The sequence below is a fragment of the Chrysemys picta genome, chromosome 7 (genome assembly GCF_011386835.1).
Source record: "Chrysemys picta bellii isolate R12L10 chromosome 7, ASM1138683v2, whole genome shotgun sequence".
NCBI classification, from domain to species: domain Eukaryota; kingdom Metazoa; phylum Chordata; order Testudines; family Emydidae; genus Chrysemys; species Chrysemys picta.
The window spans coordinates 10421762-10444951 of record NC_088797.1 but is presented as its reverse complement, the minus strand read 5'-3'; the positions used below and the strand labels follow the sequence as shown (position 1 = coordinate 10444951).

General features: G+C 42.8%; 1 long non-coding RNA gene across 3 annotated transcripts in view; it reads left to right on the top strand.

Moving 5' to 3' along the window:
* LOC135972531 (uncharacterized) overlaps positions 1-23190 on the top strand; it is a 208238-nt gene that overhangs the window by 66355 nt on the left and 118693 nt on the right. For all 3 annotated transcript variants that reach the window (XR_010589016.1, XR_010589015.1, XR_010589014.1), the window contains one exon: positions 2735-2822. This is a non-coding gene — a long non-coding RNA (uncharacterized LOC135972531). The remainder of the gene's footprint in view (positions 1-2734; positions 2823-23190) is intronic.

Below are 23190 nucleotides of genomic sequence, written 5' to 3'. Positions count from 1 at the left end.
TCTTCTTCTCCAGTCAGCCCTGGTTTTAATCAAACGGAAAAACTCCTTTTGAATGTATTGTATCGAGGATAGAGATAAGACTTCTGACATCCGTCAGACCTGACAAATCTAAATGGGAAAATTTAAAGTAAGGGTATGGTTAGATAATAAATTACAGGGTAGAGAGGCAAAACGAAGTAACCCTTTGTTTCTTTATAACTAGATACAGGTTAATTAATGTATAATTTCTAGTTTCTTTGAATCTATTTTGTTCTATGTGGTACCACCTCTTTTTATAAAAATCCTGCCAATCCTGTATAGTATATCTGCAGTCTGAAGCATTCAATTTGATAGTAGTGTTAATGCAGTGATTTGTACCATCGTTTTAGGATATTGTAGTCTTTCTTTTAAGAGGGAAGTAGACTTTTTTCTTTCATATTTTAAGATGTGTGATGAAATGATGTGATTCTGGAGCCCATTCCTGCCACAGGTGACGTGCTGTAAACTAGTCATTGTCAAAGCATATTGAGGAGTTTTGGAAGCTAGCACACTGTACATGGACTGGTGACGGCATTGGTAGGTGATCAGTTGAGGTAAATCAAAAATAGTTAGGTGTCAGTTCTGACAGGGGCATCCTATGTTCTCCCTTCAGGATTTTGCAGGGCCTGTTTTTTTTTTTTTTTGTTTTTTTTCGGTTCTGTCATTCAGTGTCATAAACCTGGAGATGCTATTTTAACAGGAGCCTGTTGTCAGGGTTACTGAGAATTACAGATGGGGGTGTGAAATTCTGCGTAAACAACTGGAGATTTCAGGCAGAGAATTTTAGGAGTGTCACATCCTATTAATACTCACTCACCGTTGTCTGCCCATGCACTCATGCATGAATTACACATTCCGTTATTTTTGGCTTGTCGCTGGAGTGATTTACTCTACATGGGTAACTATATGCAGCTAAATAGGCAATAGGCCAAATTCATACATGCTGGCAGAGGGATGTGTAAGCTATGGCCCCTGCCGCTTTGCTCGTGCCTTATTGTTCCCTCAGATTGAGGGAGGGAAGGTGGGGATCACCACTATTCGCCCTCCGGTGGAGATTCCATTAGGGAGAGCAGCTTTCTTAACCATTGTTGACTCTGTAGGAGCTCGGTGCGTGAGGTCGCACTGATCAAAACGGTTACCCTTGGTGAACCTCCTTTTGGCCAACACCACTGCTTTGGCCTTCCTCTGGGCCCCCTGGTGGACTGGAGGTGCTTGTTTCTGCAACCTAGCCCTCTTCCCCTGCTGGACCCTAAATCTGAGCTGAATGTGGTTCTTTATGTTAAAAGGTTCCATAAGTAAAAGTGGTAGCATCCAGCGGGAATGCAAGTAAAGCAGGTAAAGAGGAATGACACCTTTGGCCTCCTTCCTCACTCTCTTCCAAACTCTGGCTCTGTAATGAATGGGAACCTGCATTTCATTCCCTTGTTTCGATTGGTGTTTTCTGGGTAGGCAATAATCAGTAGATCTTAGCCAATAAACTAAAGGCTTGTGTAGGACTGTTTTACCTGTCATCCAGGGAAGGAAGATAAGAAAGGCAGGTTCCAATGATCAGATAGGTTTAATCATGTCTTTTGTTAATGGAAGCTTTAGGGGCTTGGAATGCGCATTTACTAAAAACCCAGGTGACCTAGTATAGGATACTTTTCCAAACTGATAATATCTCGGACTACACTGTAAATCAGTGTGAAGATTAGAGACCTCTCACCAAAATTGGTTAATTGCTGTACCTGCCAACCTGTTAGATGCTTTGAGAGCACTGGAATCCCAGTTCTATGGCAGGTATAACCAAGCCTACTGCAGTGGTACCTAAACGCCGTGTCTATAGCTGGTCTCACAGGCCAAAGTCCTCCTGGGTGCATGTGACACACATCAGATCACAGGTTGCACTCTAGCAAGGATGAATGTGACAGCAGCTCTTTACTAAGTGAGTTAAACAGAAACTTTCCTTGAATGAGTTGGTAGAAGAGCTGACTTATACATACTTCATTACCAAAGCATCAAGTGAATACAACCGAAAGAGAACTCTCAGTCCAGTTGCTGGAGAGAGGGAAAAGATGAGGGTTAGAAGGAGAAAAATGACTAAGAAACTACTGTACCAACTAAGCAGGAGGGGAAAGATTCTGCCTTGAGTTCATAAACCCAAACTAACTGCAATGAAGATGGGTACCTGATTATAAATGAGACCAACACTTGGCCCCATCAATCTCATGTGTGTAGTGTGTGCCCTTCAAAAGACATTTTATGAACTTTCTTACACCGAAATGGTGAAGATGTCTCTTCGCTGAGGGCCTGATCCAGGTCCCATTGAAGTCCATGGGAGTATTGCGGTTAACTTCTATGACAACAGCCTCATGCCTTAAGGTTGCTTAAATGAGAACTTTTTAAACGGTAGATTTAAACAATATAAAAACATTGTTTTTTTAAAAAGCTGTAATCATTGGAAAAAATGTATCTAGTTCTGAGAAGGCTTCCTTGGGCAGAAAACCTGATGTGTTGGCATTTAAGAACCTCTGCAAATTGTATAATGATAGACTTATGGCTCACACTTAATAAGCAATATATATTAATACTGGATTTATCACTCTGGTCAAGGTTTCTGATACTGAATTCCTACAAGGAGAATTGGTCCCTGGATTCCTGCTGAGTATCATTTAGAATAGCAACTTACAGCTCTTTGAACTCGCACAATTACTAAAAGCTTTTCATCTATTACAAGGCCTGTGTCCATAAGCGAAAGGAGGAAGAAGAGAGAAGCCAGATACAAGAGAAGCCTCCTTTATAAGAGGGATAAGAAGGCAGCAAATGTAAGTAGTTACTGTTTAGGATGAAAGCGACAAAGAGTCTTGTAGCACCTTATAAACTAACAGACTTATTGGAGCATAAGCTTTCGTGGGTGAATACCCACTTCTCAGATGAATGTTTAGGATGCTATGTCTCAAGGCTGAATCTTAATATCTGACGTCATGTCAAGCTTGGAGACAAGCTAACTACAGAATCTCTAGGATGTAGGATCATTTGGAGCTAAGCTTTAGTAGTAGGATTTCAGGAAATGTGCCTGGACTCTGAGCAAGGATACGTTCAGATCGATATGAGGGTGGAGATATCAGATTCTCCAGTTAACCACAAATATTTTGCAATTAATCATGCTTAGAGTTGCACTTAGATCAAATAAATTCAACATGTTAAAGAACTAGAGTAGGAGGCAATATGAATATCATTAATGAACATGAGTTTCATCTTTAGAATGTTTTTGCCAAAGCTTACTCGAAATGTGTCAAACAGAACTGAGATCAAACGGAAATCGGCCATTCATATATTGTATGTGAGAGTTTGAAATGGAGGGGGGGGGGGGGGCAAAGCGGAAACATGATGGGAAGTAAGGTTGCAACTATCCAAAGGACAAAGATCTAAAGTAAATCTAAATAAATATGACGACATAGTTATCGGTCCTAATTGTAGTCATCATCACACAAGGAACGTTCCCTCTGTGCCAAGGAAATGCCTTCTTGGGATTTGCAAGCAGCATGATACATCACTCTAATGTATAGTCAACCTGATAGGAAAGAGGTAGCTTCCGTCCGAAGTAGCTGGAACAGGCAAGCTCCCCCCTCACTTGCTGCTCTATCGGGGTGCACAATATGTTGGGGATGGGGTAGCCAGAAGGAGCCTTAGGGTACATCTGTGCTAGATTTGGAAGGTGTAAATTCCATCTCAAGGAGACTGACTTGTGGTAGCTCTGAATTGAGCTACCGCCCTAAAAATGGAAGGGTAGCTGCAGAGGTGGGAAGGGCTGGCCACTCCAACTACAATCCTGTCTGAGACAATAGGTACATACTGTGGCAACTAGCCACCCCCACCACCATGCCGACACTTCCACTTTTAGTATGCTAGATCAATTAGAGCTAGCCTGGGTATGTCTTCTCAAGCTCTAGTGTAGACATGCCCATAGTCACTTGAGAGATCACCACATTCCCAAAAGTAACACTGGGATGGATTTGTGCTCAGTTCCGTCTGCTCAGTGGCTGTTTTTCACAAGCTCTCATCGCAGCTTGATGTGTCTGTGGTGGCTAGAGTTTGCTGAGGCTTAAGCCACAGAACAGCAATATTTCAAAGACCTATTTGAAGCGTGGTAGCCAATACCTGACTTGATCTTCCCATTTTTTCTGTTGGTTCTATATTCACACTGGGTCTTGCAGGCTGACTCAGGTAGGCTTTCCAATGTGTTTTTATTCCTGTTTAGTGTTTGGGCCAGGCCAGCTTTTCTTTCCAGAGATAATTTGAAGATATCGACTTGTTTTTTAGCGAAACTACTAATGAATATAGAACTGGTGTTGCTCCACTTTCTCATGTGGAGTACACTTATGGCTTGTTGTGAATGCAATTGCAGTGCAGGAGGCATCCACGTGTGAAGTTAAGCCTTTAGTTTTGTTTTCCTCCATGTGAGATTTCCTCATATTCCTTATGGGTATATAAATGCACCTCTCAAAACTACTTCCCTCTGTTGGAATGTACTTGTAGAAATGGAAACAGTGCCACCATTCTCTTTTGTGGAGAATTTTGAAATCTTTCGTTTTCGTTCCTAATCAGACCGCAACTAAATTTCGAAGTATTCAAATCCTTCATGAAACAGAATTATCTGTCTCCGCACAGACCTTGCTTTTGCTTCCTGTTGGTGATCGTCTGTTTCAAAAGACTAAACTTCACCTTGCTCTTTGAGGAAAAGCTATGACTCCCCACTCAAATCAGGGTATCTAGGAAGGTCTTCCTACCTCCATCATTTTTCAACTTTCCTATAGAAAATTCCTTGTCTGTATCTTCACATCTCCTTCAACTTTTGAGGAAGCAGGTGTAAACTGCTTAAAGTCAAGTAATCTTCTCTTGGTCTAATGGGGTTTTTGTCATATTTATTAGGTGTTTGCGTATAACATGCCACTCAGCTGATTTCTCCATTCCTTCCTTTGAAGCTGTCATTTCCAGTTCATTCCACTACATAGTTAGTCGGCACTCTTGAATGTTAAATATATCTTAATGGAACACAAAACAGACTGAGTTTATCCATTTTGGTTTGTTTTTGTTTTTTAAATCTCATTATCCAACATGGGAGGAGGGCACCAGGAAGTTTTGATTATATGTTATGCTTCAAATAGCAGAACCTAATCTGAACTCCCCTGTTAACCAAAATATAATCACATCCCCCCCGGACTTATAGCTAAGAGATGTTTGGGAAGACAACACACTGGCTAATTCGGCTGAAGTGCTTAAACCCTTAAACCATAGTAAACAAATATGCAGCGCTGTCTGTCTGTCATACTAACAAAGACGCATGCCAGCATCTTTGAAGGCTATGTTCAAGGGCTTCCAGCTGAGCCAGAGCCTTAATTCTCAGACTCCGACCCCATAATCATCAAAAATTTTCACTAGTCCGCCAATATTTAGTGTTCTGTAGCAGTGACACAATTCCTTTATAATTGATAGGCAGCCACGCTAGCCTTTTAATCCCTTGATATAACTCACGCAACACTCATTACTCTTCCTGGTGGGGAAAGTGCCTTTTACAACCCTTGTCCAAATTGCCTTCCTTACTTGTCCCTCTAATGTTTAGGTGTAGCTGCTCACCTTCTGAAATGTCTTCAAAGATACCATTTTTATTTAAAATAACCCTTGTCTAGACCAGATGTCTACGTGCATTTTAGTCCGCATATGAAGTCAAGCCTTTTATCTTTGTTGCCTTCCGTGTGAGATTTCCTCTTATTCCTTGTGATTTCTTGCACTCTTAAGAACGTCCATACTGGGTCAGACCAATGGTCCAGCTAGCCCAGTATCCTGTCTTCCGACAGTGGCCAATGCCAGGTGCCCCAGAGGGAACAAACAGAACAGGTAATTATCAAGTTATCCATGCTCTGTCGCCCATTCCCAGCTTCTGGCTAATAGAGGTGAGGGACACCATCCCTGCCCATCCTGGTTAATAGCCATTGATGGACCTAAATAGCCATTGATGGACCTTGTGGGTATATAAAGGCATCTCTCAAAACTATTTCCCTCTGTTTGAATGTACTGGTATAAATGAAAACAATGAAATATACAATGGAGAATCTGAAACACCATGGGAATAGCCCAGTCAAGATAATAATGGAGATGCAGCCAGAATCATTCAGTGACCAGAAATAAGTGAGAAATTTGGAGAGACGCTCTTTGCATAGAAGGATATTCAGGAGCGTTATATGTGGAGAAATTCGGTTTTCACTGATTTTCATAGTCACTGTAAGGGCCCAATTTAAAACCCACTGAGGTCAGAGGAAAGACACTGGGCTTTGGATCAGGCCATTAGTGCTCTGGGCTGACTGATAAATGCTAAAGTAATGGAGCAAAACCTCCCCTTCCCTCCGTTTGGGTTTCTGTATCAATAGAGTGATTATTTCAGCCCAGGTCAAACTAAGACATAGAACAAACAGGCAAAATAAATCTCACTTATTTAACTGGTGTGATGATGGCAGTTTCTCCAAAGACCTTGCTGACATGTAGCAAGTGCTCAGCGAGAAAATGGGTTTAAAAAGAAGAGATGGTTGGGAGCCATAAGATGCTTTTCCAATGGGCCATTTCTGCATCTATTTAAGGGAAACATTTAAGCAGCAGCGTGTTAAATGTGGCTGTAAAGAGTTGCACAAAGGGAAATCATTTGCAGTGCACCACAACAAACTTTATGGGTCCTATGAAAACCATAAATAATGCTGTGGATTCTTGAGCACTGTGTGCTGGCTCACTTTCTATTAACTGGTTCCACAGACAACGAGCACCCTTCCTTCAAGACCATAAAGTGGCCATTAAGAGATGATGAGGTGGTAAAGCTTGCTCTTACTGAGTAGAAAATATATGGCTTGTACCATAAAGGGGTATGAAGGCACTGTAGGACTCTTCCCATGCACAGCCTCGTTACTTGGTTGTGAGCTAAGCACAGGATTTATCCCAACAGGAAGGATTTACTTTACATTTGTTGTAACAAATTCTACTTTTAATTACACTTCTGTCAAGTCAATGGGGTTACGTGGATGTAGTTAGTACCTGAGGCAGTTTATTTCCTATTCCAAGCACAAGGGTGGAGGTGGGGTGGATGTGCTATAGTATCGGAGGTACAATGATGTGGAACTATGGGCAAATGTTGACTCTTTAAGAATGACAGTACCTACTGGCAGTCAGTTGGGTTGAATTTTGGATAGTCCTTGCCCATTCCCACATTAAATTTGTTTTTATATCATAGACTTCCATCCATTTCAAACCTGAAAATATATCATCCCACTATGCAGTGATGACGTGGCATCTGCGTTAACTGATTATTTGCCCTACTAACATTTAACTGAGCTATGCGTAACCTGTGGTTATGTGACAGCTGCCATCTTGGCACTGATGACTGACCTATGGACCTCCAGAACTGGAACCATGAGCCTCTACTGTAACAGACCAATATCTTCTGTGGATTGGGCAGAGAGGGGGAGGCGTAATGAGCACTGATTAGCGGGTTACCTGAACCGTGTGACTCTCCGTCCCTCTCTAGCAGCTAGTTTGAGTACAGAGGTTTGAGTCTGCTATGGCTTTCAAACTAGTGTACTTGGTCCTTTAGTTGAAGCAGCAGATGGTTTTTAGATCCCGGGGTCCTAGGTTCAGTCCCCACAGACAGCCCAACCCTGGGTAAATAAAGCTATACATTTGTAATATCTTAATTATGAACACCATCTGCAAAGTTGCTGTAAGGATCATTATGGGGAACTATAAACTATCCAGAATAAAGCCAACGTAGTATGAACACAATGCAAATTGAAATAGGAACATGCTCTACCCAGAAAGTGGTCTCTGGCAACATTCTTTGCAGCTGGATTATATATTCAGCTCCGAGTTGCTTCTCCACGTTCTGCCTGTTATGCCAGTTCTGCTCTCCCTCCTTCATGCACTAATGTGCATCCACATGGACTGAATTTTCTTTTTCCTCTTGACTTCACATGGTCCATTGTCTCCTCCCTCAGCAGACTCTTACCCCAGCCTTGTTTTACCCTCTGACCTGCCATATGGGAGAAATGCAAGAGATTTAATACGGACTCTATTTATTCTGCATTTTGGCCAGGAGAGAGGGAGATGTTGCTGCAATTTGAATCCCAGTAAAATAAATAAATGTAGTAATTGCTGGTTCTTTACTTTAGAAATTAGTTCTCATTTAAAGAGGCCTTCAGAGTGGGTATGTGACGGGGATTCAGAAGGGGTAGTTCAGGCAAACGAAGCTTTTTTTCTTGGTGAATATGAGGCCTGACCCAAAACCCATTGAAGCCAATGGAAATTCAATGGGCTTTGATCCAAGTCCATGATGTGACATGTGCAGGAATTTCAATGAAATCAGACGCACAGGTGAGGAAACAGCAAAGTCATGCAGAGGGAAATTAGTTTTGCTATAGAAGAATGGGCACCAGCCAGAATTTTATACACAATTTTAGCCACTTTATGTTGCCGCTCTGTTAGCCACTAAAAGGTGACACTAAAATAATTGGTAGAAGGGAAAAAAAAATGCTAATCTCAATCTTTCCTTTCATGACAACGTGTTAATGGTTCAGAAAGAGTTTCTAAAAACGTGTGTTTAGGATTAAAATAGAAAAGCCAAGAATGAAGTTTAAAATGAGCTTTCAGATCTGGAATGGCTGTACTGTATATCCATTTGTTATGACACAATGTTCTTTAAGGAGTCATGAAATATACAAATGCTTGAATGAAACACCAGGGTGGAGATGGCTGTGAGCATGTCTGTTTCGAAAGCATTCTGTTAGGTATTTTCATACAGCAGTCACCATGATATGTAGGTGTACGTGAACTGTGCTATCTACGGGTTTCAATGGAAGTTATAGTTTGTAGATTACTAAACAGCAGAGTAAATGAGGATGAAAAGCATGAATGATTTTAAAATGCACGGACTTTTGTGTGGAAAGAGGGCAAAATTAAAAGCTTTCTACTCTCTGGTGTGCAGAAAAACGTAAATTGGGTAATCATTAGGATGTTTGTTCCCCCAGAAAGTCAGGTGGTCCCTTGGCAATCAGATATTTGTGTGCAACTACAGGAATTGCACAGGAAAGTTAGGCAGGCAGGCATGCTTTTATTTATTGTGCATGCAGTTATGCACTCTTTTTTAAATCGTGCACCCCTTTAAAAAAATCAAGCCCATAAGACATGGAAGAAAAGCTAGTGCAGGATAAAATGAGTTCAGGCATGTACCAGAACGTGTAGACAATAAGCAACTCCCATGGAAAAGCAGGAGTAGGGATAGACTGAGGAGCAATGAGGCAGGCTACTTTGATATTGCTCAGATGCAGGGCTCACTTGGAGAAGGCACGGCAGGGCATCCGCTCCCACGGCAGCCAATGTTGCGGACAGCAGGTGCATGCAGACTGTTTGGAGCAGCACAATAAGCAGGGTGAAAGAAGTGGGGAAGAGTGATCTCCCCGACAGCACTCAATGGTCCCTTCAAGCAACTAACTGGCAGCTTGGGTAGCACGGGATCCTCATAAATGAGCTTGTTTGTTATTGCCGGACCCTTCTTCCTTAAATTGTCATTGTATATCTTTCTGACGTGCGTTTTTCTGATGGTTGGATTCCATGTTGCCAATCCTGTCTCTGACCCTGCCCATCTGATTTCTTCAGTTTAAGTCACTGCTTTGCTGCTTATAAGATTTCTGTGCTACCCTGCTGTATGTGCAAGCTGGTCCTTGGTCTCCACAGTTTTAGCCCATCATTGCTAACCCTACAGCTAGGAAGTTAACAGTGATAGCAAGTGACCTCATATTATTGGCATGGAGGTTTTTGCTCCTTTGAATTCAGCTAAGGAAAATGATCCAGTTCTTGCCTACTATTTTGCTAGAATAGTTTTGGTATCAGCGTGATTAACTTTCTACTCTTGGACTCCACCCTTGAGTGCATCAGTGAGAGCTGTCCACTTTTATAACAGGTCTCAGAAAAGCATCATCTTACAAATAGAGAGAGGATTTTCATTTATAATCCATGAGAACGGTGCAGTAATGGGCTATTATTTTTCCTGAATAGAGCTCTAAGTGAACTAAAAAATGTCTGTAAATACAGGCAATTTAGCTCAGAAGAGATATCATCGATGTGGTTCAGAGGTTAATGGGCCTGGAGGATTTATAACAAACCAGGCCTATTAAAAAAAAAAAAAAGGTAATCTAGTTGACATCTATTGTTCTCCATAAAGCAGCTCATCTGTATTAAATCTATTGAGGGTGTTACAAGAAGAATTTAAACACACACACACACACACACACACACACACACACACACACACAAATCCTGAAAGTTTGTAACAGCAACCCATATTTCTTTATCTGCTGCCAACATCCAAGCACTGAACTCTCAAAGAGACTGGGATTCAGCCATCATCTATCCGTATCTGATCTCTTTGGTAAATACTAAGGCTGCCAAGAATGAAGCAAACGAAAAGCACTTACAGATTAGAAAGAACACATGGCAGCCACTGACCTGCTGAAATCATAAAATACATCATGAAGTAAGAAAAGAGGGGAAACAAATCATCCTCTCTGGGACTGCCCATCTGCTCCCATAAAGCCACACTCATTATTGCAAATAAATACATTCAGAACAGCAAGGTCTGGGAATCATTTTGTGGTGGATTTTTTTTTAAATCATTTTTGGAACTCTCTGCAAGTTTTCCTATATAAACATGATGATATCATCAACCAGAATTAGATATCCATCAATTGCACCATTCTTAATTACAGAGGGAGCGATTCTTTATAGGTGTCATTGAAAAAAATAGTTTCCAACTCAGAGTGGGGATGGTAGGGTTTAAACACTAATGAAAATAAACAATTAAAAGAATTCCATGTTTTTGCAACAACTTCTGATGGAGCAGTGTTTGCTTCACTTCCATGGTTCTGCAGTCTGAATATTTGTCAGTCTTTTCACTGTACATTGAAAGGGGTAGTTAACTCAATACACCACAGACTTCAATAGAAGTTGGGCTGGGCCCTTGTATTTCAAAGGCTCAAAGTGTTAAATACACCTTAGGTAGAAAGTTGGCCTATCCTATTAGTCTCACAAAAGCTCTGAATTAAGCCCTGAATTACAACAGTGTTGTGCAAATATGCAGTGTGACCAACCTCAAACATTCACAGATCATGCCAAAAAGCTGCCAGAAAACAATGAACCAGAACAATGTGGGAAGTGACATTGCAAACTTCCCCCACCCTCAGTGTGGAGAATGCTTAACAGTCATTCGCTTCTCTATATAGCCGAAACGGCGTAATTCTATACCAAGTCATCTCTGCACTTCAGCACTCTGGATGTCCACCCTCATTGAAAACGTGAGCTGGGTGGGAAAGTTTCATCCACTTATTCTTTCTTTTTTTAAACTAGAACACTGGAAAAATGTTCAGGATATTTTCCCCCCCTCGCACTCTTCAACCAGCTCATCCGAAAACCTTTGCCTAAACCAATATCCAGTGTCTTGTCTTATTTCCGTTCCCCAGGGGACGACTGAACCATTGCCAGTCGAGAAGAATTTCTTACTTCCATCATGGTTTTTAAAAAATGAATATATACAACAAAAAAGGATTATACTGTTTGTGAAACAAACATTCCTATTTAGCCGCTTGAAGCGAGTCCATTGACATTTGCTGTAGCCTATAGCCACTTCTAATTCCCGGTGCATTGCCGTCTTTCTAGGTGTGTGTCAAACTGCTGGTATCACACGGAGCCTTGTCAGTGTGTCTGTTAGGAGGTCTCTTGTCCAGAGGTCTTTGTATTAAAGGACTAAATGAGCATTCTCAAGGTACAACACAAACCTTTAAATCCAATAGTAAACTCATGCTTTTTACAAAACGTGTTTCAACATAGTCTTTTCTTGTAGAGTCTCATGTGAGCAAATAAAACCATTTTGTGATAAATAGACATGTTTAAAAAGTATATGGTTCACTGAACCTTCCGCAGAATCTGTAGAAGTCCTTGCCCACAATCAAACTGGCTCTGTGACAAGACGAAAGCCATGGAAAAAGGCTGATTTTTTCAGTGTCAGCTATGTTCTTAGGTTCTAAGCTTGACATGTATTACATCTATTCACCCTTGAACAGGGCCCATTATTGGAGATCTGACTGTCTAATCCTTAATGGGGTGTAGGGAAAGGAAGGTACTAAACATGTAAGTTCAGCCTTCTGAAGCTATGAACAATTCTGTTTGACTCAGTCCGATGTGTATGTATTCAAATCATTCCAGCCTTCCCTTCCACTAACCTTACCCCCAGCCCAGTGATGTCTCAGGGACAGATTCTCATCTGTACAGTAAGGTCTGAGTACTTTTGGGTACTCCAGCAGCATAAAGGGACTTTACAGAGGGTAGAAATGCTCTTCTAAGAAACCCCTTAAGCAGAGGACCTCGCTGGCCAAGGCAGAGTTGTTCCTAGTCCAAGATGTAAGGGTCAGCTCTGGAGTGTATCGGTACATAGCTTGTATGCACTGCATGGCAGCTATTCTGTGAGCCCTGGGAAAGTAGAGTGTGTGTGTGTGTGTGTGTGTGTGTGTGTGTGTGTGTGTGTGTTAGAGCAGCACTTGCATAGCCCTAGAATACAGTGAGCACAAAGGTAGTTTAACGCCACCTTCCCTTTCCCTTCACCCCACACACACCCCTACCCCAAGCACAGGAATGGAATAACTAAAAGTCAGACCCTGTGGGCATGTCTACACTTGCCATTTAAAGCAGAAAAAGTCCATTTTTTGCATAAAAAACATGGGAGCATCTACACTTGCCAATGACTTTTTGTGGTGAAACTCAGAAGTTTCACCGCAAAAAGAAAACCACCTCCCCGAGAGGCGTACAGCTCTTACCGGTGATGCTTTTGCGGTGATGTGCAAGTGAAGACACGTTCTTCCTGTTTACACAGCTTTTAGCCTCCTGAGGATATCCCACAGTGCCTAGGTGACCACTCCAGCCAGCAGGTAAACAGACATTCACCGCTCCCCCTGTAAAGCCCCTGGAACTTTGAAACTCCCCGTCCTGTTTTGTTGGCAAGTGCTCACCTGTCATCTGGCCAGGTGAAAATGCCGGCTCCCTGGAACAAACGATCGCCCGCTTGGTGCAATGCTGAGCTACTGGACCTGATCAGTGTTTGGGGAGAGGAGGCTGTGCAGGGATCCAGGATGCCCCGCAATCAAACCCCTCCTCCCCACCTTCCCACAAGACTCATCGTCAAAATGGAGAGAGCTGCACTGTGGGATAGATGCCCTATAGCGCTGCTTTCATCCGCGATGGAAGTGCTGCTAGTGTAAACACTCTCGGATGCCTTAGGCGTTAACTGAGTACACAAACCAGCGCTTTTCTTTCCCTGGTTCCCTATCACCGGTGAAACTTACAACGCAAAAACTCTGCAAGTGTAGACATACCCTGAGACTTTAGCTTATCTGAAGAACTCTGGCTGTGTCTACACTACAGACGTTACAGCGTCTTGCAGCGCTGTAAGGTCTCCCGTGTAGCTCTCCCATCGGCATCATTAAACCGCCCCCAATGAGCAGCAGTTGCGATGTTGGTGGGACAGCATCTCCTGCCAACATAGTGCTGTACACACCATCTCTTCTGTCGATGAAACTTAGGTCTGTCGGCAGGGTGTTTTTTCCTGCACCCCTGACCAACCAAAGTTTTACCGACAAAAGTGTGAGTGTAGACAAAGCCTCTGACTGTGAAGGGTTAAGTCTTCCTGACCATGAAAAATAAAACCAGCAGGAATAGGAACGTTTTTTTGGTTTTTTTTTTTTAATTGCCTGCAAAATCTTTGTTTCCTTAGTATCTATCCCATTTCACAGACTTCACCAAGGACTTTCAAGCACTTGTCTTAAACCATCTCTACCAGAACAAGTACCTGGAAAAATTCTGAAGAGCACTGGCCATTTTCTGATCTGTTAATTACTTTGAATATCATTCTTAACAGGAGCGTCACTAGCCATTAATAACGGGCAACATTTGGACCTTGAATCTGTTGCAAACTTTAGCTACTTTTATTATGAGTCTTGCAATTTTTATTTAAAGTCCCGGGTTCTGGAATCATGCGTCTGTGTGAAAATCTTGGCTTTCATTTAGAAAAAGGGGATCTAAAGTCCGTACCGTTCCCCTGACTTTTAAGCCAGTCTCGTGACTTTTGGGGAGGGGAGGGGCTAACTCATGATTTTTTGAATGCTTGGTGCTGACAATATTGCAATTTGAGGGTTTAGAGTGGAAGCGACTATGGGTTTTGGTTCAAATTACCTGTCCCTGTGACTTTGTTTCCGGGACAGATACGAAAACAAGAGGGACTTATTTTCCCTTTCCAGCCCAGAAACAGCTAAATCTCAGGGCCACAGCCGTTCACATGAGATTTTGGCCCATGATTCTAGACATTTGTTAAAATTGGCAGATCAAACAAAAAATACACCATTTGGGGCTGAAGTCTCGTCTGAGGAGTGGTGATGCGGTAAACTTAGCAGTGCACATGGCACGCATCACACCTGCTATACTAAGACTTTATTTCAATATATAGAAATGTAATTTTTGCAGGAAAAATGGGTAAAAAGTTCCATTTGGTTCTGGTCTAGTTTTCTTTCTCAGAAGGACTTAAAACTACAGATACGCAGAGGCCCAGAGATTACAGTTTATTGTAAAAAAAATTTAAGCACAGGAGGTGTGGAGCATTTTATATGCATTTTCTTGTGTATATAAAATGTTGTGTCTGTGTTTGGCCGGTCCAATAGTTCAGCAGCTCCGTCCCTCACCTCATCCCCCCAAAAAGTCTTGGTCTTCCAGGTCTCTTCCTCAGGGCTCTGGGGGAATAAAGAGCACTATTTACTACAAGAAAATGGAATGATTTATCACCACCAGAAAACAAATGGGGAAAATTCTCCAGCTTGGGATCTAGTCCAGTTCTATGTCCCCTGTTTGCTGGAAAAGCCAGCAGAGTAGCTAGATTCTGTCACACAATTTTAATAGCCCAATTTATATCCATGATTGGAAGGGAAAGCCTGATATCTGGCATCCAGTGAATTCAAAAGACGGGGACTTCTCCCATCCTTGTTTGTCTTTGACTAGAGCTCTGTTACATTTTCTTCCTTTTGAAATCGCTTTAGAATTCCAGATGCAGCTGGAGTTTTCGGATCTTCCTAAAATGTATTTTTAACATTGTTTTCAACTATATATCTTCTTCCATATCAGACCAAACCCACTTCTGGAAATGTCTTTCTAGGGGTTACTGCATCTTTCTGTGGGTAAAATTACTGCATTTGGCTTTGTGTCCCGTATCTCACTCCAGGAATGCTATAATCCCAGAAGTGTATTGCCTGACCAGTTTTCTTGCTTGATTTTTTTTAAAAACGGATGCAATTTAAAATCTTCTCCTAATCATTTATTAGTGTGTGTTATTGCCCTTGGATTTAGGACTGTCTCTGTATTGTTTTCTGTCCTTCTAGTCTTTCAGATTTTCCTGGTGTTTAGGTTAGCACAATAAATCATCCTCTTATTTACCCCCCTCCCCCGTACTTGGCCATGTCAGGAGACTCCATCCCTCTTTGCCCCCCACAAGCTGGACTTTCTGGCTCACGTTATTGGTATATAACTTTCTACCTGTGTTTATTAGTTTGTGGTGTGGCAGAGACTGAATTTTTCTTCCCTGTTCACTTCATGCCAAAGTTTAGATTCCTCTTGCCATTAAGTACAAGACATAAAACAGGATGCCACCGTTGCAAAACAATGATTCAGTATAGTCGTCCTATTTCTAGTTCAGTCTTTATGGGTCCCTTGGGTTTGTTTTTGTTTTTCTTCTTCTTCTTCAGTCCAAGAACAGTGATGAGATGACATGCATTAGCTTTCCCATTGCCCCAAGATAATAGTGTTTTGTGTGCTTGCTAGGCTACGGGAATTAAAGCTTCTAGTTCTCTAAGGAAAATATTGCCTCTCTGTTCCTACAAACCTTCCTGGGACTGCATGCAAAACTATAATATGTAAAATATCTACGCTCTCTACAAGTCCAGGACTGGGGGTTCAGGAGATGTGGGCTTTTTTTATTCCTGGCTCTGACAGATTTTTGGGTAACTTTGAACAAGTCACTTAATTTCTCTTTGCCTCACTTTGTCCTTTTCTAAAATGGAAATAGCACTTCCTTTCCTGCGGGGGTGGTGTGAGGCTTAGTTAATTAAGGGTTGTAAAACACTTCAAATATCATTCTATATCAAGCTCTGGAATTTGCTCCCTACTCTCGATATGAAATGGTCTGAATCTCTTTACCTTTAAGGCATGCTATAAACACTGTCTGTTTGCTAGAGATATGGGGTGGGTGGGAAGCCGTTTAAATATATTCTCTTGCTGTTCGAATTACTGGCTGGTTAAGTTAATTCTCTTATTTCATAGAATCATAGAATATCAGGGTTGGAAGGGACCTCAGGAGATCATCTGTGGTACTGGGTAGTTACTCTTAGCATGGATCATTGGTTTAAATAGCAGCAAGGATGCCTAGGTCTGGGGATAGGCATCTTATTCAAATCTAAATAAATATAAAATGTGGCCCACTTCTGCCCACAATTTTAATATGCGGGTGTGATGTGAGGAGGCTACTTGTTCTAATATACACAGTTCCACCATGATCACAGCAGCCTTTCCTAATGCTGGGGCCACGGCAGTTAAGACTTTGACCAGTAACTGAAATTTGACAGCTTTGACTGAGTTTCACTCTGAGTTTCTGGATTCGTTTGAAAATGAAACTCTGAGTTAAACACAGCAGGTGCAAACCCATGTGAACTGAAACATACAAGCTAAAAAAGGGTTGTATTGAACCCCCTGAGAATTAAACAGCCAATCTTGCAGGTCTTGTAAGAGGTGAGGTAGAAAGCAGACGATATTTCAACGGAAAGCTGAACTGTTCAGTTGCTAGGTCACACGATGATGGACCTCGTTGGTCTGTTACAAGAACTGTTGCATTATAAAGCATAACACTGGTGAGGGGGGTGTGTGTTTTAATTTTGGTGCAACCTGGGGAGATGACATGTCTTGTTTTCAACTGAAGGCAGTGTTTGTTTCAAGCTCCATGCTAGTTAGCTGTGTAATGTTTTACGTATCATTATGATCGGAGATGGCTTTGACTCGAAAGTTCAGATTCATGTGCTGATCTGGGATTTTGGTTCAGGTCCATCTCTAACTAAAAGTTAGTCACTTTCTTACTCTTTCAAAGAAGAAGAAAACTGGCCTGCTTCTCACAAGAATTTTGGGCAGAAGAGCTGTTGAAAGCACTTTGGTTGCTGTGGATAATATGAATGAGTTGCCGAAAATAGCAACTATTTTTCCTCTGTCTAAAAGTAGATCCAAGTGGTAGACATCTGGATTTACAGACCACTTTAACCAATCAAGCCATGAGGAAAAACGTGTAGCTGATCTTTCCCCCCAAATTTGGTATTAAATTACTCCTGCTAAAGGCAGGCGTACTGAAGAATTTTCAGTATCTTACATTTTTTCTTCTCCATTTTAATCAGCAAACTCTCACTTCTATATTAATGAGAACATCATGCCAAAAGCACTAGGAAAAAAGTGTGGTAATGAGTCTGAAAATTAGGTCACAGCTAGATGCTGGTTGTCAAGTCCCAACCATTTTTGACAACAAAATTGGAAGGCAAGACAGTTTCAAGGCTTTTTTTTTTTTTTTTAAACGCTGTATTCCTTTCTGCTTCTTCATTTCATATGCAGCTTACTTGGCGAAAGAGAGAAAAATGGAAGCCTGACCTACCCTCCCAGCTGAAAATAACTGTAGGCCTCCAAGTTAGAAAATGTTGGCCTTTAATTTTCAAATATTCAGTCTTGCAAATTTTCAGAGACTTTCCCAGTATTCTAGATACCCTAGAACATAGTGCATCCTGTCTCTGATTTAGTGGAATTATATCCCATGGCTCTCTCAGGCTGCAAAATTTAATCTAGCTCTCTTAGGGTTCTGTATAGAACCCATCAGCCTAGTTTCTGGGTGCTTGAATGTGTGAGTCCTGAATATAAAACTCTCAGGAGCTTGTTTCAAGCCATGTTTTTATGTGCAGTGAAGGGAAGAGAAGGTTGAAAATTTGGAGCCAAGTATCTCAGGACCCTGTCTTTTAATGTCGTTATGATGTAGTATCAGCCATAGCCCATCACGTGGGAGAATGCAGATTGGCTCGAGACAAGACTTCTGCCTGAGATGTCACTTGAAGAACTCCTGTGTATGCTGAAATTGCTGTGACTGGCCTTTTAGCCTTCTACACAGACTCTTTCCATCATAAAAAGCTGTACTGGATTGTTTGGAACTGGAATGTAACCCTCTTTCTCCAGCATGAAAGGGTGTGTTCACCACCCTGCATGATTGTTTCCCCTTTGTATCCCTCCCCAGGCAGTAGGAATAAGGGAGCACATGGTGCAGAGGACTTGGGCAGGTCTTCTGCACTGGACTGACTGTCACTGGGCTGTAGAGCGGGGTGGGCAATCTTTTTGGCTCGAGGGCCACAGCTGGGTGGGGAAATTGTATGCAGGGCCATAAATGTAGGGCTGGGGCAGGGGGTTGGGGTGTGGGGGGGAGTGTGGGGTGTGTGGGGGGGTGCAGTGTGCAGGAAGGACAGGGGGTTGAGGGTGCAGGAGGGGTGTGGCAGGGGGCTCAAAGCAGGGGGTTGGGGTACAGGAGGGTTCAGGGTGTGGCAGGGGGCTCAGGGCAGGGGGTTGAGGTGCGGGGTGTAGGAGAGCTTCCGGGTGCAGGCTCCAGCCTGGCGCCTCTTACCTCGAGTGGCTCCGGGGTGGCAGCGGCATGCAATGGGGCTAAGGCAGGCTCCCTGCCTGCCCTGGCTCCGTGCTGCTCCTGGAAGTGGCTGGCATGTCCGGCAGTGGCTCCTGAGGGTGGCGCTGCCCTCGCCTGCGGGTACCACTCCCGAAGCTCCTATTGGCTGTGGTTCCCTGGTCCCAGCCAATGGGAGCTGTGGGGGGTGCTGCCTGCAAGCGAGGGTAGTGCATGGAGCCCTCTGTCTCACCCTTCCTCCGGGGATGCAGGGACGTGGTTCCGGCCACTTCCGGGAGCGGTGTGGGGTCAGGGCAGGCAGGGAGCCTGCCTTAGCCCTGCTGCGTCACAGGGCTGGCAATCCCGTGGGCCGGATTGAAAGCCCTGATGGGCCGGATCCGGCCCGCGGGCCGTAGTTTGCCTTCCCCTGCTGTAGAGGATGCGGGCAGACCAGCTCATAAGGCAGCATTAGTGATGGACTGGAGCAGTCCACAAACACCTACCCCCCGTTTGCTGTAGGAGAGAAAGTGCTGTGGCAGCGGCTGTTGTCGGGCGAGGGATGCAGTAAAGAAGCAGGTGAAAGGCCTAACGAGGATGCCGCTCCAACAGACTGGATGAGGGCGCACTGAGCCTTTACTTGCCTGGCTAGAGACAGGATTCGCATGGATGGATTTACTGTGATTGCCTCCTGACAGCACCATTAGCTGCAAAGCTGTGTGTAATACTAAATAGTTCATTTTTAAAAATACCTTCCATTGGCTTGATCTGGAAAGAATTTCATAAATTGAATTTTCATTATTGATGCATCTATTAATAAATGTTCTGTTTGCCTTCAGAACAAACGGCGACCATTTTACACAAGGCCAACGTGCAACCTGAAAAGTCCTTGCATCAAGGGAATGGTGGATAGACTATCATCCCCTTGGGGCACATTCTGCAATAACAGGCACTTTCTAGGAAGCCTCACATACAAATTAGGAACATGGGGAAACTAGCTATTTTCTAGATTGGGAATTGCTGGTGCTCAACTTTTCTGTATTTGTTTGAATTCAGACATGGGGGTACTTTGTCCACTGATGGCACGTTTTGCTGTATGCATTCTATGTTATAGGTACTCTCTGCCCAGGCAGCTGCTGATCAAAAGTTGCTACTACATGGCGGCTGTTGAGTGGCCCCTGTGAAATAGTTTTGGTCTCACTCCGCTTCCCTGTTCACCGCCACCAATTGCCGCTGACTAACATCTTTAGTGGCAGTCTCAGAAGACAGGTCCTGGAGTAGATTGGCTTGGACAATTAACTAGTCACTGTGTGGAGCAGTTGCTGATGTTGTGAAAGGATATGAGGTGTCGCTGCAGGGGTTAAGGAGGTTAGGCACCCAACTCCCAGACTATACATTTAACAGTTGTCCAGTGCACCAGGATGCAAATGTATTATTATTACTAATCAATTGTATAGAGCCATAAATATATACAGAATTTACTCAGGAAGCTATGCTCCAAAGTCAGATCCTGCAAAGTGCTGATCATCATGGACACCAGCTGAAGTTCATTGGAGATACGAGCACTCAGCAGGCAACATTAGACCTTGCAAGAAGCAGACCAACAAAGACGGGACACATGCTATTAAAGCAGTATGGGAAGGTTCAGATTAACAATGATGAGACCTCTGAATTCATTTGTATCAGGACAAGGTGAACGTTTTCTGTGTGTCCTATCAGAAGGTCTTGAATAATGTAAATAGGCAAGGAGGCAAATGATAAACAAAATGATCTTAGCTTTTCAAAAGAACTTGGAGATTTAAGGGGAAGAAAACTTACACTCACACCAGGGAGGAAAAGGAGGCTCAAAGTCCTTTAAAGGGCTTAGGAAAATATAGTGTCACTGGGATAAGATTATATTTTTATCAGACTAATAAAAGTGGGCTCTGCATCTATCTCCTAGAGTGTGAAAGTTTGAGTCACACAATACTGAGTCCTGGAGAGAATATTGATTGTTAACCAGCTCCTGTGACTGACAGTTCAGCAGCTCCCTTTCCTCCGGTAATTCAAGATGTGCTAGGAAAACCTATTCAAGTCAGAGGGAAGAAGGCACTTAAGGCATAATCTGACTCCAACTGAGGAAGGCCTCAATGTTTTCCCCCCAATAAATATCCTATAGAGTTGGAGCAGAGCCAAAACCCTGGTCTATCCCATCTTTATAATTATCCCAATTTTGCACTTTGGGGCCCTCTCTAATGTCTGTACCTAACATTTGTTGCCTAGATCCATGTGCAAATTGTGGCAGGGATAAGACAGAATCATCACAATGTGTAGAGATTATTCTCAAGTAAATGACCCCCCCCACCCCCCCAATGAGTGACTGGCAGGCAAGGGAGGTACTGTCTGTGTATTTGCACACCCCTAGCAAATCACTTCTTTTTAAAAAGAACTTTGATTTATTGCTGGTTAAGATTCATTTTAGTGATTCTGATGGGTAGGAAATACATGACAATCTGCCCCTGCTGAGAACCCTCAGCATCCGCTGGACTGGTTCCTGTTGGAAGTCACTCGCAGGACTCCCACTAGCCCCAGTGAGAGCAAGCTAGGAACGGCCATTGACTTCAGTGGGACTTGTGGATGTGTAACCACTTGCGGTCCATGCTCAGCACCTTAAGGTTTGGACCAGTACTGCAAACGCTAGAAAGTTAAACAAGCAGAGGAACCTGTACCTATTTCTGAACACGACTGTTGTGGCAGGGGTGAGACTGAGAAGAGCTGCCAAATAACGGTTAGACAGCTGGCCAGCTACCACTGTGTGCATGGCAGGTCTACCTGAAAGCCTGCTCATATCGTTGTTACCCGGGCTTCCCTTTCTCCTGCTTCCCACTCCTGTCTGTCCGGTTCGTCCTTCTGATCCAACTTGTCATGAACCCAACTCCGTGAGCTCTTGGGGCAAAGATTTGTTTGTTACTATATGTTTGTGCAGCACAGTGGGGTCCCGATTGGGTAAAATGTCTATCACATGACCACCTATGATTATTTTACTGACTTTTAATTATAATTGTGTAGTACAATTAATTATCTCAGAAATGCTCACTTATGACTGCTGAGGAGGGGATAAGTGGGTTTGGTCTATGTGTGTGAAAAGAATTTATGCCTGTATCTCTTTTATCACCAGTTCCGCTGTTGCATATTCTTATCTGATCACTTTCCACACGTTTCAATAGGCAATGTCCTGTAGTTAGTAAATGGAAGCCAGATTGCCAGGCAGCTGTTGTAAATCTGTGGAGTTCCATTAACTGCAGTGGAGCTCCTTCAATTTACTCTGACCTCAGAAGTCAATTGGGAGTCGCTCCAGACTGGGAACTTTTGCACCTGTGGTGAAGTGAGGCTTCCACTAGTGTGAATTACCCTGGTTTGAAACCACAGCGCTTCTACGCCAGGGGCTTTGATAAGTGAGAAAATCCCTTATGTATACAAGCTCTTATACTCGTGTAATAGATCTGTCTCGGACTCCAGGTCTTTGACCATTTGTCTCTTTATTGCTAACTTTATCCTTCCTTTACGTTTTCCTAAATGCCTTGGGCAAACAGATTTAATTTCACTCATGAAAAATACTTTTTTGTTTTTGTTAAATTAATTCGGCTTTCACTCTTTCTGCCTTGCCTTTTTTCAGTGATTGCTAACAGGCTGGTCTCCACCACACATGTACAGAATCTATCATTTATCATGAGTGTGCACCAAAGCATGTAAGGATCGGAGAGCGAACTCTATTTCCTAGCAACCAGAGGAAAGCATTGCACGTTTTCCCTCTGTCAGCAGGATTGCTCCAATTTATGTAACCTACAAAATGTGTGTTATCACCACAATAAACCATACATCCTGAGGGTTTATTTACAGCCAGATAATCACAGTGATGTATTCTTGTAGTCCCACCATCTAATATTTCCCTGTTTGGGGCCGGAATCACAGTGAGCTTAAAACCCAGTACAAAGGTAGTTAACTGCTTCCCTGACAATGGCACTAATTGCCTAATTATCGAGGAAGATTCACAGATCATTCATCTAATACCATAATAGTAAAACCTAGGTAAAGTCAGATGGACCTGGAGTTCATTTTCAATTTACAAGGCTTTTTAAAAAAAAAAAAAATGTTTGCACCCATAAAATAAATACACACACAGCATTGAAAGCAAGTTGAGATGAGAACGGATAAAAGGAAAGGGACTCTTCAGTAATAGTTAGCTGTTACAAATGGCAAAGATGAAGCTGTGGAAATTTTAAACCTCATTCTACATTGTGTTCTGTGGAAGAAGTCAAAGTAGCACAAGCCACAGTAGTTGGAAGGTCTACACTGCCGAGGTATTAGTAGAGTCAGTTTGCCAACAAATGTTCTTCTCCATCCTG